This window comes from Saccopteryx leptura, chromosome 6 (genome assembly GCF_036850995.1).
Source record: "Saccopteryx leptura isolate mSacLep1 chromosome 6, mSacLep1_pri_phased_curated, whole genome shotgun sequence".
Classification (NCBI taxonomy): domain Eukaryota; kingdom Metazoa; phylum Chordata; class Mammalia; order Chiroptera; family Emballonuridae; genus Saccopteryx; species Saccopteryx leptura.
Genome location: NC_089508.1, coordinates 115,136,820 through 115,151,799, shown reverse-complemented (window position 1 = coordinate 115,151,799; position 14,980 = coordinate 115,136,820).

The following is a 14,980-nucleotide window of genomic DNA, read 5'->3' as shown; positions in this document are numbered from 1 at the left end:
TCAGAGGGAGAAGAGAGAGAAAATGGAATGGAGAACATACTCAAACAAATAATAGATAAGAACTTCCCAAGCCTGTGGAAAGAACTAAAGCCTCAAGTTCAAGAGGCAAACAGAACTCCAAGTATTCTTAACCCCAACAAACCTACTCCAAGGCACATCATAATGAAATTGACACAAACCAACAGCAAAGAAAAAATTCTCAAGGCAGCCAGGGAAAAGAAGAATACAACATATAAAGGAAGGCCCATTAGATTATCATCAGATTTCTCAGCAGAAATTCTACAAGCTAGAAGAGAATGGACCCCAATATTTAAAGTCCTGAAAGAGAGGAACTTTCAGCTACGAATACTATACCCATCAAAGCTATCCTTCAAATATGAAGGAGAAATAAAAACATTCACAGATACAGAAAAGATGAGGGAATTTATCATCAGAAAACCCCCACTCCAGGAATTACTAAAGGGGGTTCTCCAATCAGATACAAAGAACAAAAAAAAACAGAGCCACAAGTAAAAGCTCCAAGAAGAACACAATAAAACCAAATTTAAACTGTGACAACAACAAAAAGAAAGAGGGGGAGAAGATGGAGATTAACAGTAGCAAAGGACGATGGAGTACAAAAGTACTCACAAAATAGTTCGCTACAATGAACAGGGTAGGGACCCTTTTCATTATTCAAAGGTAACCACCATTGAAAAAACCACCACAGAAGCACATGAGATAAAAAAGATAGCAACAGTGGAAAGATGTATGGAATACAACCAAATAAAAACAAAAGATAGAAAAACAAAAGAGAAGGATCAAACAAGACACAAAACTAACAGAAAGCAAGATATAAAATGGCAATAGGGAGCCCACAAGTATCAATAATTACTCTAAATGTAAAGGGATTAAACTCACCAATAAAAAGGCACAGAGTAGCAGAATGGATTAAAAAAGAAAATCCAACTGTATGCTGCCTACAGGAAACTCATCTAAGTAACAAGGATAAAAACAAATTCAAAGTGAAAGGCTGGAAAACAATACTCCAAGCAAATAACATCCAAAAAAAAGCAGGTGTGGCAATACTCATATCGGATAATGCTGACTACAAGACAGGAAAAGTACTCAGAGACAAAAATGGCCATTTCATAATGGCTAAGGGGACACTGAATCAAGAAGACATAACAATTCTTAATATATATGCACCAAACCAAGGAGCACCAAAATATATAAGACAGCTACTTATTGATCTTAAAACAAAAACTGACAAAAACACAATCATACTTGGAGACCTCAATACACTGCTGACGGCTCTAGATCGGTCATCCAAACAGAGAATCAACAAAGACATAGTGGCCTTAAACAAAACACTAGAGCACCTGGATATGATAGACATCTACAGGACATTTCATCCCAAAGTGACTGAGTATACATTTTTCTCCAGTGTACATGGATCATTCTCAAGAATTGACCATATGTTGGGCCACAAAAACATCAGCAAATTCAGAAAAATTGAAGTTGTACCAAGCATATTTTCTGATCATAGAGCCTTGAAACTAGAATTCAACTGCAAAAAAGAGGAAAAAAATCCCACAAAAATGTGGAAACTAAACAACATACTTTTAAAAAATGAATGGGTCAAAGAAGAAATAAGTGCAGAGATCAAAAGATATATACAGACTAATGAAAATGACAATACGACATATCAGAATCTATGGGATGCAGCAAAAGCAGTGATAAGAGGGAAGTTCATATCACTTCAGGAATATATGAACAAACAAGAGAGAGCCCAAGTGAACCACTTAAATTCCCACCTTAAGGAACTAGAAAAAGAAGAACGAAGACAACCCAAAACCAGCCGAAGAAAGGAGATAATAAAAATCAGAGCAGAAATAAATGAATTAGAGAACAGAAAAACTATAGAAAAAATTAATAGAACAAGGAGCTGGTTCTTTGAAAAGATCAACAAAATTGACAAACCCTTGGCAAGACTTACCAAGGAAAAAGAGAAAGAACTCATATAAACAAAATCCAAAATGAAAGAGGAGAAATCACCACGGACACCGTAGATATACAAAGAATTATTGTAGAATACTATGAAAAACTTTATGCCACTAAATTCAACAACCTAGAAGAAATGGATAAATTCCTAGAACAATACAACCTTCCTAGACTGATTCAAGAAGAAGCAGAAAGCCTAAACAGACCTATCAGTAGAGAAGAAATAGAAAAAACCATTAAAAACCTCCCCCAAAATAAAAGTCCAGGCCCTGTCGGCTATACCAGCGAATTTTATCAAACATTCAAAGAAGACTTGGTTCCTATTCTACTCAAAGTCTTCCAAAAAATTGAAGAAGAAGCAATACTTCCAAACACATTTTACGAAGCCAACATAACCCTCATACCAAAACCAGGCAAGGATGGCACAAAAAAAGAAAACTACAGACCAATATCTCTAATGAATACAGATGCTAAAATACTAAACAAAATACAAGCAAATCGAATACAACAACATATTAAAAAAATAATACATCATGATCAAGTGGGATTCATCCCAGAATCTCAAGGATGGTTCAACATACGTAAAATGGTTAACGTAATACACCATATCAACAAAACAAAGAACAAAAACCACATGATCTTATCAATAGACGCAGAAAAGGCTTTTGATAAAATACAACACAATTTTATGTTTAAGACTCTCAACAAAATGGGCATAGAAGGAAAATATCTCAACATGATAAAGGCCATATATGATAAACCATCAGCTAACATCATATTAAATGGCACTAAACTGAAGGCTTTCCCCCTTAAATCAGGAACAAGACAGGGTTGTCCACTCTCTCCACTGTTATTTAATGTGGTACTAGAGGTTCTAGCCAGAGCAATCAGACAAGACAAAGAAATAAAAGGCATCCATATCGGAAAAGAAGAAGTAAAGGTATCACTTTTTGCAGATGATATGATACTATACATCGAAAACCCCAAAGAATCCACAAAAAGACTACTAGAAACAATAAGCCAATACAGTAAGGTCGCAGGATACAAAATTAACATACAGAAGTCAATAGCCTTTCTATATGCCAACAATGAAACAACTGAGAAGGAACTCAAAAGAACAATCCCCTTCACGATTGCAACAGAAAAAATAAAATACTTAGGAATAAACATAACAAAGAATGTAAAGGACTTATATAATGAAAGCTATAAACCATTGTTAAGGGAAATCGAAAAAGATATAATGAGATGGAAGAATATACCTTGTTCTTGGCTAGGAAGAATAAATATAATCAAGATGGCTATATTACCCAAAGCAATATACAAATTTAATGCAATTCCCATCAAACTTCCAATGACATTTTTTAAAGAAATAGAGCAAAAAATCATCAGATTTATATGGAACTATAAAAAACCCCGAATAGCCAAAGCAATCCTAAAGAAAAAGAATGAAGCTGGGGGCATTTCAATACCTGACTTCAAACTCTATTATAGGGCCACGACAATCAAAACAGCATGGTATTGGCAGAAAAATAGACACTCAGACCAATGGAACAGAATAGAAAGTCCAGAAATAAAACCACATATATATAGTCAAATAATTTTTGATAAAGGGGCCAACAACACACAATGGAGAAAAGAAAGCCTCTTCAATAAATGGTGCTGGGAAAACTGGAAAGCCACATGCAAAAGAATGAAACTGGACTACAGTCTCTCCACGTGTACAAAAATTAACTCAAAATGGATCAAAGATCTAAACATAAGACCTGAAACAATTAAGTACATAGAAGAAGACATAGGTACTCAACTCAGGGACCTGGGTTTTAAAGAGCATTTTATGAATTTGACTCCACAGGCAAGAGAAGTGAAGGCAAAAATTAATGAATGGGACTACATCAGACTAAGAAGTTTTTGCTCAGCAAGAGAAACTGATAACAAAATAAACAGAAAGCCAACTAAATGGGAAATGATTTTTTCAAACGACAGCTCAGATAAGGGCCTAATATCCAAAATATACAAAGAACTCATAAAAATCAACAACAAACAAACAAACAATCCAATAAAAAAATGGGAAGAGGATATGAACAGACACTTCTCCCAGGAAGAAATACAAATGGCCAACAGATATATGAAAAGATGCTCATCTTCTTTAGCTATTAGAGAAATGCAAATCAAAACGGCAATGAGATACCACCTCACACCTGTTCGATTAGCTGTTATTAGCAAGTCAGGTAACAGCAAATGTTGGAGAGGCTGTGGAGAAAAAGGAACCCTCATACACTGTTGGTGGGAATGTAAAGTAGTACAACCATTATGGAAGAAAGTATGGTGGTTCCTCAAAAAACTGAAAATAGAACTACCTTATGACCCAGCCATCCCTCTACTGGGTATATACCCCCAAAACTCAGAAACATTGATACGTAAAGACACATGCAGCCCCATGTTTATTGCAGCATTGTTCACAGTGGCCAGGACATGGAAACAACCAAAAAGCCCATCAATAGATGACTGGATAAAGAAGATGTGGCACATATACACTATGAAATACTACTCAGCCATAAGAAATGATGACATCGGAACATTTACAGCAAAATGGTGGGATTTTGATAACATGATACGAAGCGAAATAAGTAAATCAGAAAAAAACAGGAACTGTATTATTCCATACGTAGGTGGGACATAATAGTGAAACTAAGAGACATTTATAAGAGTGTGGTGGTTATGGGGGGGGGAGGGGGGAATGGGAGAGAGATAGGGGGTGGGGAGAGGCACAAAGAAAACAAGATAGAAGGTGACAGAGGACAATCTGACTTTGGGTGGTGGGTATGCAACATAATTGAACGACAAGATAACCTGGACTTGTTATCTTTGAATATATGTATCCTGATTTATTGATGTCACCCCATTAAAAAAATAAAATTATATTAAAAAAAAAAAAAAAAGAAGAATAAAGTGGGAGGTATCACACTTCCTGATATCAAGTTATACTACAAGGCCATTGTACTCAAAACAGCCTGGTACTCGCAAAAGAACAGGCATATAGATCAATGGAACAGAACAGAGAACCCAGAAATAAACCGACAGTTCTATGGACAACTGATATTTGACAAAGGAGGCAAGGAAATACAATGGAGTAAAGACAGCCTCTTTAACAAATGGTGTTGGGAAAATTGGACAGCTACCTGCAAAAAAATGAAACTAGATCACCAGCTTACACCATTCACAAAAATAAACTCAAAATGGATAAAAGACTTAAATGTAGGCCGTGAAACCATAAGCATCTTAGAAGAAAACATAGGCAGTAAGCTCTCCGACATCTTTTGGAGCAATATATTTGCTGATTTATCTCCATGGGGAAGTGAAATAAAAGACAGGATAAACAAATGGGACTATATCAAACTAAAAAGCTTTTGCACAGCTAAAGACAACAAGAACAGAATAAAAAGACAAACTACACAATGGGAGAACATATTTGACAATACGTCTGATAAGGGGTTAATAACCAAAATTTATAAAGAACTCGTAAATCTCAACACCAGGAAGATAAACAATCCAATCCAAAAATGGGCAAAAGAGATGAATAGACACTTCTCCAAAGAGGACATACAGATGGCCAACAGGCATATGAAAAAATGCTCAACATCACTAATCATTAGAGAAATGCAAATTAAAACCACAATGAGATATTACCTCACACCAGTCAGAATGGCGCTCATCAACAAAACAACACAGAAGAAGTGCTGGCGAGGATGTGGAGAAAAGGAAACCCTCCTGCACTGCTGGTGGGAATGCAGACTGGTGCAGCCTCTGTGGGAAACAGTATGGAGATTCCTCAAAAAACTGAAAATCGAACTGCCTTTTGACCCAGCTATCCCACTTTTAGGAATATACCCCAAGGACACCATAGAACAGCTCGAAAAGGAGAAATGCACCCCCATGTTTGTGGCAGCATTGTTCACAATAGCGAATATCTGGAAACAACCCAAGTGTCCGTCAGAGGACGAGTGGATTAAAAAGCTTTGGTACATATATACTATGGAGTACTACTCAGCCATAAGAAATGATGACATCGGATCATTTACAGTAACATGGATGGACCTTGATAACATTATACGGAGTGAAACAAGTAAATCAGAAAAAAAACTAAGAACTACATGAATCCATACATAGAAGGGACATAAAAATGAGACTCAGAGACATGAACAAGAATGTGATGGCAACAGGGGTGGGGGTGGGGAGAGGGAGGATGGGGTGAAGAAGGAGAGAGGGGTTGGGGGAGGGGAGGGGCACAAAGAAAACCAGATAGAAGGTGACAGAAGACAATTTAACTTTGGGGGAGGGGTATACAGCACAATCAAATGTCAAAATAATCTAGAGATGTTTTCTCTCAACATATGTACCCTGATTTATCAATGTCACTGCATTAAATTTAATAAATAAATTTTTAAAAAAAGAAAAAAAAAAAAAGACTATCACTTACAAGGGAGCCCTCATAAGGATGACTTCTGACTTCTCAACAGAAACACTTGAGGCCAGTAGGGAATGGCAAGAAATATTCAAAGTAATGCAGAACAAGAGCCTACAACCAAGACTACTTTATCCAGCAAGGCTATTTTTTAAAATTGAAGGAGAAATAAAAAGTTTTCCAGACAAAAAAACCCTCAAGGAATTCACTGCAACCAAACCAATGCTGCAAGAAATTCTAAGAGACCTGTTGTAAACAGATCAAAGGAAAAAAGAATATAGCAAAAGAGGAATACAGTTTTAAAGAATAAAATGGCAATAAACAATTACATATCAATAATAACCTTAAATGTAAATGGATTAAATGATCTGATCAAAAGACATAGGGTAGCTGCGTGGATAAGAAAACAGGACCCATACATATGCTGTCTACAAGAGACACACCTTATATCAAAAGATGCACACAGACTGAAGATAAAAGGATGAAAAAAATATTTCATGCAAATGGAAATGAAAAAAAAGCTGGGGTAGCAATACTTATATCAGACAAAATGGTCTTTAAAACAAAGACCATAGTAAGAGATAAAGAAGGTCACTACATAATGATAAAGGGAGCAATCCAAAAAGAAAATATAACCATTATAAATATCTACGCAACTAATATAGGAGCACCTAAATATATAAAGCAGACTTTGATGGACTTAAAGGGCGAGATCAAGAGCAATACTATAATAGTAGAGGATTTCAATTCCCCATTAACATCATTAGGTAGATCCTCAAGAAAGAAAATTAACAAAGAAACAGCAGACTTAAAAGACTTATTAGATCAGCTCGATTTAATAGATATCTTCAGAACTTTTCACCCTAAAACTGCAGAATATACATTCTTTTCAAGTGCTCATGGTACATTCTCTAGAATAGACCACATGTTAGGGCACAAAAGCGGTCTCAACAAATTTAAGAAGATTGAAATCATATCAAACACTTTCTCTGATCACAATGGCATTAAACTAGAAATCAACCACAACAGAAAAACTGAAAAACATTCAAACACTTGGAAACTAAATAGCATGTTATTAAATAACAAATGAGTTAACAATGAGATCAGAGAAGAAATTAAAATATTCCTAGAAACAAACGATAATGAGCATATATCAACTCAAAATTTATGGGACACAGCAAAAGCTGTCCTGAGAGGGCTGTTTATAGCATGACAGGCATACCTCAAGAAGCTAGAAAAAGCTCAAATAAACAACTTGACCCTGCATCTAAAAGAACTAGAAAAAGAACAGCAAGTAAAGCCCAGAGCTAGTAAAAGGAAGGAAATAAGAAAGATCAGAGCAGAAATAAATGTCATAGAGGCTAAAGAAACAATGCAGAGGATCAATGAAACCAGGAGCTGGTTCTTTGAAAAGGTAAACAAGATCGATGAACCTTTAACCAGACTCACCAAGAAAAAAAGAGAGAGGCCTCAAATAAATAAAATTAGAAATGAGAGTGGAGAAATAACAACTGACACAACAGAAATACAAAATATTGTAAGAAAATACTATGAAGAACTGTATGCTAAAAAACTGGACAACCTAGATGAAATGGACAAATTTCTTGAAACATAATCTTCCAAAAATGAATCTGGAAGAATCAGAAAACCTAAATAGACAAATACAAAAACTGAGATGGAAACAGCTATCAAAAAACTCCCATAGAAGATGACGTCAGTGTAACGGCGGGGTAGGAAGCGATACCGATAAATCTCCCTCAAAACTCAACAAGATCTTCAACCAGAAACAGAAAAACCTATACTTGTAGCCTCCAGATGCTTCGCAATACACCCAAAGGTATGGTCGAGTGAAAAATTGGCTAAATATATAACCAAACCCTGAAGGAAATAGGGAGTAAGAAATGCTCCACCTTCCTCACTAACCTAAACAGGGCGGCTTTCTCTGTTAACTGAGAATATAGAAACTGAGGCAGGCAACGGGGGTGAATAGATCCAGGCCGCGACACAAACGGCCGAACCAGGCTGTGGCACGGAGATCCAAGCCGAGGAAAAACTGATCCTGTGGCAACCCGGGCAATACAAGCTAACACTCGCACCAAACCCAAACAAAGAAAGACAAGCAGGGCAGCCATTTTACCCGGTCTCCTGGTCGGCGTGCACGCAGTTAGTGGGCGAGAGATTTCTTCCTAGGCCTCGGGAGTGGATGCCCGTGTTGCCCCACGGAGAGGCAGGGTCAGAGGCCTTTCTGTGGGCCGAGGGCAGAGTCTCTGGGCAGCCCCAGCACCCTGGGAAAGCCATGCACGGGAGGGAGTGAGAACTAATTCCAACGGTAGAGATTTTCCATGCTGGAGGGGGTTTCACTCAGAGGGAAACGCGGCCGGCCTCATATCCTGGTTTGCGCGCGCAGATAGTGAATGAGAGATTCCTCCGAGTGCCTCGGCAGTGTGCGCCCGTGTTATCGCAGAGAGGGGCAGAGTCAGGGGCCTTTGTGTGGGCCAAAATAGAATCTCGGGCCGCCCCAGAGCCTTGCAAAAGCCGCGCACAGGGACGGAGCGAGACTCAATTCCAACGCTGCAACTTTTCCCTACGGTTGGGGGTTTCACTCAGAGCGTGAGACTGCTGGCCGGATATCCTGGTCTGCGCGCACAGCCAGTGAGTGAGAGTTTCCTCCAAGCGCCCCGGAAGTGGGCGCCGCCTGTGTTACCGGACAGAGTGGCAGACAGAGCCAGAGGTCTTTGTGTGGGCGGAAAGCCCGCCTGATTATGCTAGCAGCTCTGACAGACTGAGCCTTACCCAGAGCCCTGTGCTGAGTGGAAATAGAGTGGGGAGTTGCCAGCTCTTTGAGCCTCTTACTATCCAGGCAGAGGCAGCAGCAACCCCATAGCTGGATTATCAGGCTACTAATTGAGGAAGGAAAGACTAGGAAAAAGGCTCCAGGAACACGGACTCTCTCACTGTCGGAGCCTATAAATGCTAATGAGCCTCGACTGCTAACGAGACTAAAGCACAATACATGACATTGCCATAGAGACTTATCAACTGCAAACCTCTACCTGAGCGTGCCAAAGGGGCAGAACCCGGGGTACAGAGTCACCGACCAGGAAGAGGGAGAGAAAAGAAAAAGCAAGAAGATAACCTCTCAAAATCAAGAATAATCTGCAGACTTTATAACCTATCCCATTTTATTATATTTGTTCATTTGTTTCTCTTATCTTCATTCTTGATACTTTTTTTCCTCCTCCAATTTGGCCGATTAACTCTCTGCCAGTCTTACTCTCTCCTCTCCTTGAACTACACTACCTATAAGTGTTACATCTCCCATTATCTTTTCTCTTCTCTTTCTTTCTCTCTATGAGGGTTGCACTCCAAAACCCTTAACTCTCTCTCTCTCTCTCTCTCTCTCTCTCTCCTTTCTTTTTTCTTCTTTTAGTGGTTCCCTCTTTTTTTCTCTCTCTCTCTTTCTTTTCTCCCTCTATATTAGTCTCTTCCTTTCTCCTTTACATCTCCTCTCATTCAAACCTCAATAACAAACAAATTATCTTATCTGGGATTCAAACTTATGTTTGTGGCATTTTGGGGGGTTTTTACTTCACCTTTTTAACTCACTAGCAGTGCTCCCATTCCTGGCTCTCCATTTTATCTAGTTCTTGTTCCACTAAATACAATAGTAATTTTTTAAATTGTCCCCCCATTTTTCCGTTTTCCTCTTATTCCTCTCATCATAACTCTTAGACAACCAACACCTAAAAGCAAATCATTTTATTCTTGACCCAAATTTTTTTCTTATTTGCTTTTTGTGGGTCCATACGCTCTTTTTTTTCTTTTTTTTTTTTTGTTTTTGTTTTTGTTTTTTTTTTTTGCCCCTTTATTACTTTTCCCCAATTCAGGCCCTCCATCACAGGCATTGTTTGTTATAATTCACAGTTCACCACAAGATTTTCTCAAGAAAGACAGGAGAGGAGAGGAGAAGAAAAAAGGAGGGGGGGAAAAATTTCCTTTTTTAAAAATTTTTATTTTATTTTTCTTTATTTCATTATTAATTTTTTTAAAAAAAAAACAAGTCTTTTTGATTTTTTATTTTTTTTATTTTTTTTTTAAACTTTTGATTCTTTATTAAATCTCATTAATACTATCAACAAAACCACCCTCAGATGCCATTAAGGAAGAGAAAATCGAATATCATGGATACAAAAGAAAGAGAGATAACAGCTAGATGAGGAAAAATCTATGGAGAAAAAATTTAATATATTGGAAACCTTGGAGCTAAATGACAGAGAATTCAAGGTAGAAATCCTAAAAATCCTCCAAGATATACAAGAAAACACAGAAAGGCAATTTAGGGAGTTCAGAAAACAACTCAATGAACACAAAGAATATATGTCCAAGGAAATTGAAACTATAAAAACAAATCAAACAGAGCTGAAAAACTCAATTCACGAGCTGAAAAACGAAGTAACAAGCTTAGCTAATAGAACAGGCCAGATAGAAGAGAGGATTAGTGAAATAGAAGACAAGCAACTTGAGGCACAACAGAGAGAAGAAGAAAGAGACTCAAAAATTAAAAAAAATTAGATAGCCCTACAAGAATTATCTGACTCCATCAGAAAGAATAACATAAGAATAATAGGTATATCAGAGAGAGAAGAGAGAGAAAATGGAATGGAGAACATACTCAAACAAATAATAGATGAGAACTTCCCAAGCCTGTGGAAAAAACTAAAGCCTCAATTTCAAGAAGCAAACAGAACTACAAGTTTTCTTAACCCCAACAAACCTACTCAAAGGCATATCATAATGAAATTGACACAAACCAACAGCAAAGAAAAAATTCTCAAGGCAGCCAGGGAAAAGAAGAATACAACATATAAAGGAAGGCCCATTAGATTATCATCAGATTTCTCAGCAGAAACTCTACAAGCTAGAAGAGAGTGGACCCCAATATTTAAAGTCCTGAAAGAGAGGAACTTTCAGCCACGAGTACTATACCCATCAAAGCTATCCTTCTAATATGAAGGAGAAATAAAAACATTCACAGATACAGAAAAGATGAGGGAATTTATCATCAGAAAAGCCCCACTCCAGGAATTACTAAAGGGGGTTCTCCAATCAGATACAAAGAATGAAAAAAAACAGAGCCACAAGTAAAAGCTCCAGAAGAACACAATAAAACCAAATTTAAACTGTGACAACAACAAAAAGAAAGAGGGGGAGAAGATAGAGATTAACAGTAGCAAAGGACAATGCAGTGCAAAAGTACTCACAAAATAGTGTGCTACAATGAACAGGGTAGGGACCCTTTTCATTACTCAAAGGTAACCACCATTGAAAAAACCACCACAGAAGCACATGAGATAAAAAAGATAGCTACAGAGGAAAGATGTATGGAATACAACCAAATAAAATCAAAAGATAGAAAAACGAAAGAGAAGGATCAAACAAGACAAAAAACTAACAGAAAGCAAGATATAAAATGGCAATAGGGAACTCACAAGTATCAACAATTACACTAAATGTAAATGGATTAAACTCAAGAATAAAAAGGCACAGAGTAGCAGAATGGATTAAAAAAGAAAATCCAACTGTATGTTGCCTACAGGAAACTCATCTAAGTAACAAGAATAAAAACAAATTCAAAGTGAAAGGCTGGAAATCAATACTCCAAGCAAATAACATCCAAAAAAAAGCAGGCGTAGCAATTCTCATATCGGATAATGCTGACTACAAGACAGGAAAAGTACTCAGAGACAAAAATGGCCATTTCATAATGGCTAAGGGGACACTGAATCAAGAAGACATAACAATTCTTAATATATATGCACCAAACCAAGGAGCACCAAAATATATAAGACAGCTACTTATTGATCTTAAAACAAAAACAGACAAAAACACAATCATACTTGGAGACCTCAATACACTGCTGACGGCTCTAGATCAGTCATCCAAACAGAGAATCAACAAAGACATAGTGGCCTTAAACAAAACACTAGAGCACCTGGATATGATAGACATCTACAGGACATTTCATCCCAAAGTGACTGAGTATACATTTTTCTCCAGTGTACATGGATCATTCTCAAGAATTGACCATATGTTGGGCCACAAAACAACATCAGCAAATTCAGAAAAATTGAAGTTGTACCAAGCATATTTTATGATCATAGAGCCTTGAAACTAGAATTCAACTGCAAAAAAGAGGAAAAAAATCTGACATAAATGTGGAAACTAAACAACATACTTTTAAAAAATGAATGGGTCAAAGAAGAAATAAGTGCAGAGATCAAAAGATATATACAGACTAATGAAAATGACAATACGACATATCAGAATCTATGGGATGCAGCAATAGCAGTGATAAGAGGGAAGTTCATATCACTTCAGGCATATATGAACAAACAAGAGAGAGCCCAAGTGAACCACTTAACTTCCCACCTTAAGGAACTAGAAAAAGAACAACAAAGACAACCCAAAACCAGCCAAAGAAAGGAGATAATAAAAATCAGAGCAGAAATAAATGAATTTGAGAACAGAAAAACTATAGAAAAAATTAATAGAACAAGGAGCTGGTTCTTTGAAAAGATCAACAAAATTGACAAACCCTTGGCAAGACTTACCAAGGAAAAAAGAGAAAGAACTCATATAAACAAAATCCAAAATGAAAGAGGAGAAATCACCATGGACACCGTAGATATACAAAGAATTATTGTAGAATACTATGAAAAACTTTATGCCACTAAATTCAACAACCTAGAAGAAATGGATAAATTCCTAGAACAATACAACCTTCCTAGACTGATTCAAGAAGAAGCAGAAAGCCTAAACAGACCTATCAGTAGAGAAGAAATAGAAAAAACCATTAAAAACCTCCCCAAAAATAAAAGTCCAGGCCCTGACGGCTATACAAGCGAATTTTATCAAACATTCAAAGAAGACTTGGTTCCTATTCTACTCAAAGTCTTCCAAAAAATTGAAGAAGAAGCAATACTTCCAAACACATTTCATGAGGCCAACATAACCCTCATACCAAAACCAGGCAAGGATGGCACAAAAAAAGAAAACTACAGACCAATATCTCTAATGAATACAGATGCTAAAATACTAAACAAAATACTAGCAAATCGAATACAACAACATATTAAAAAAATAATACATCATGATCAAGTGGGATTCATCCCAGAATCTCAAGGATGGTTCAACATACGTAAAATGGTTAACGTAATACACCATATCAACAAAACAAAGAACAAAAACCACATGATCTTATCAATAGACACAGAAAAGGCTTTCGATAAAATACAACACAATTTTATGTTTAAGACTCTCAACAAAATGGGTATAGAAGGAAAATATCTCAACATGATAAAGGCCATATATGATGAACCATCAGCTAACATCATATTAAATGGCACTAAACTGAAGGCTTTCCCCCTTAAATCAGGAACAAGACAGGGTTGTCCACTCTCTCCACTCTTATTTAATGTGGTACTAGAGGTTCTTGCCAGAGCAATCAGACACGACAAAGAAATAAAAGGCATCCATATCGGAAAAGAAAAAGTAAAGGTATCACTTTTTGCAGATGATATGTTCCTATACATCGAAAACCCCAAAGAATCCACAAAAAGACTACTAGAAACAATAAGCCAATACAGTAAGGTCGCAGGATACAAAATTAACATACAGAAGTCAATAGCCTTTCTATATGCCAACAATGAAACAACTGAGAAGGAACTCAAAAGAATAATCCCCTTCACGATTGCAACAGAAAAAATAAAATACTTAGGAATAAACATAACAAAGAATGTAAAGGACTTATATAATGAAAACTATAAACTATTGTTAAGGGAAATCGAAAAAGATATAATGAGATGGAAGAATATACCTTGTTCTTGGCTAGGAAGAATAAATATAATCAAGATGGCTATATTACCCAAAGCAATATACAAATTTAATGCAATTCCCATCAAACTTCCAATGACGTTTTTTAAAGAAATAGAGCAAAAAATCATCAGATTTATATGGAACTATAAAAAACCCCGAATAGCGAAAGCAATCCTAAAGAAAAAGAATGAAGCTGGGGGCATTACAATACCTGACTGCAAACTATATTATAGGGCCACGATAATCAAAACAGCATGGTATTGGCAGAAAAATAGACAATCAGACCAGTGGAACAGAATAGAAAGTCCAGAAATAAAACCACATATATATAGTCAAATAATTTTTGATAAAGGGGCCAACAACACACAATGGAGAAAAGAAAGCCTCTTCAATAAATGGTGCTGGGAAAACTGGAAAGCCACATGCAAAAGAATGAAACTGGACTACAGTCTCTCCACGTGTACAAAAATTAACTCAAAATGGATCAAAGATCTAAACATAAGACCTGAAACAGTTAAGTACATAGAAGAAGACATAGGTACTCAACTCATGGACCTTGGTTTTAAAGAGAATTTTATGAATTTGACTCCACAGGCAAGAGAAGTGAAGGCAAAAATTAATGAATGGGTCTACATCAGACTAAGAAGTTTTTGCTCAGCA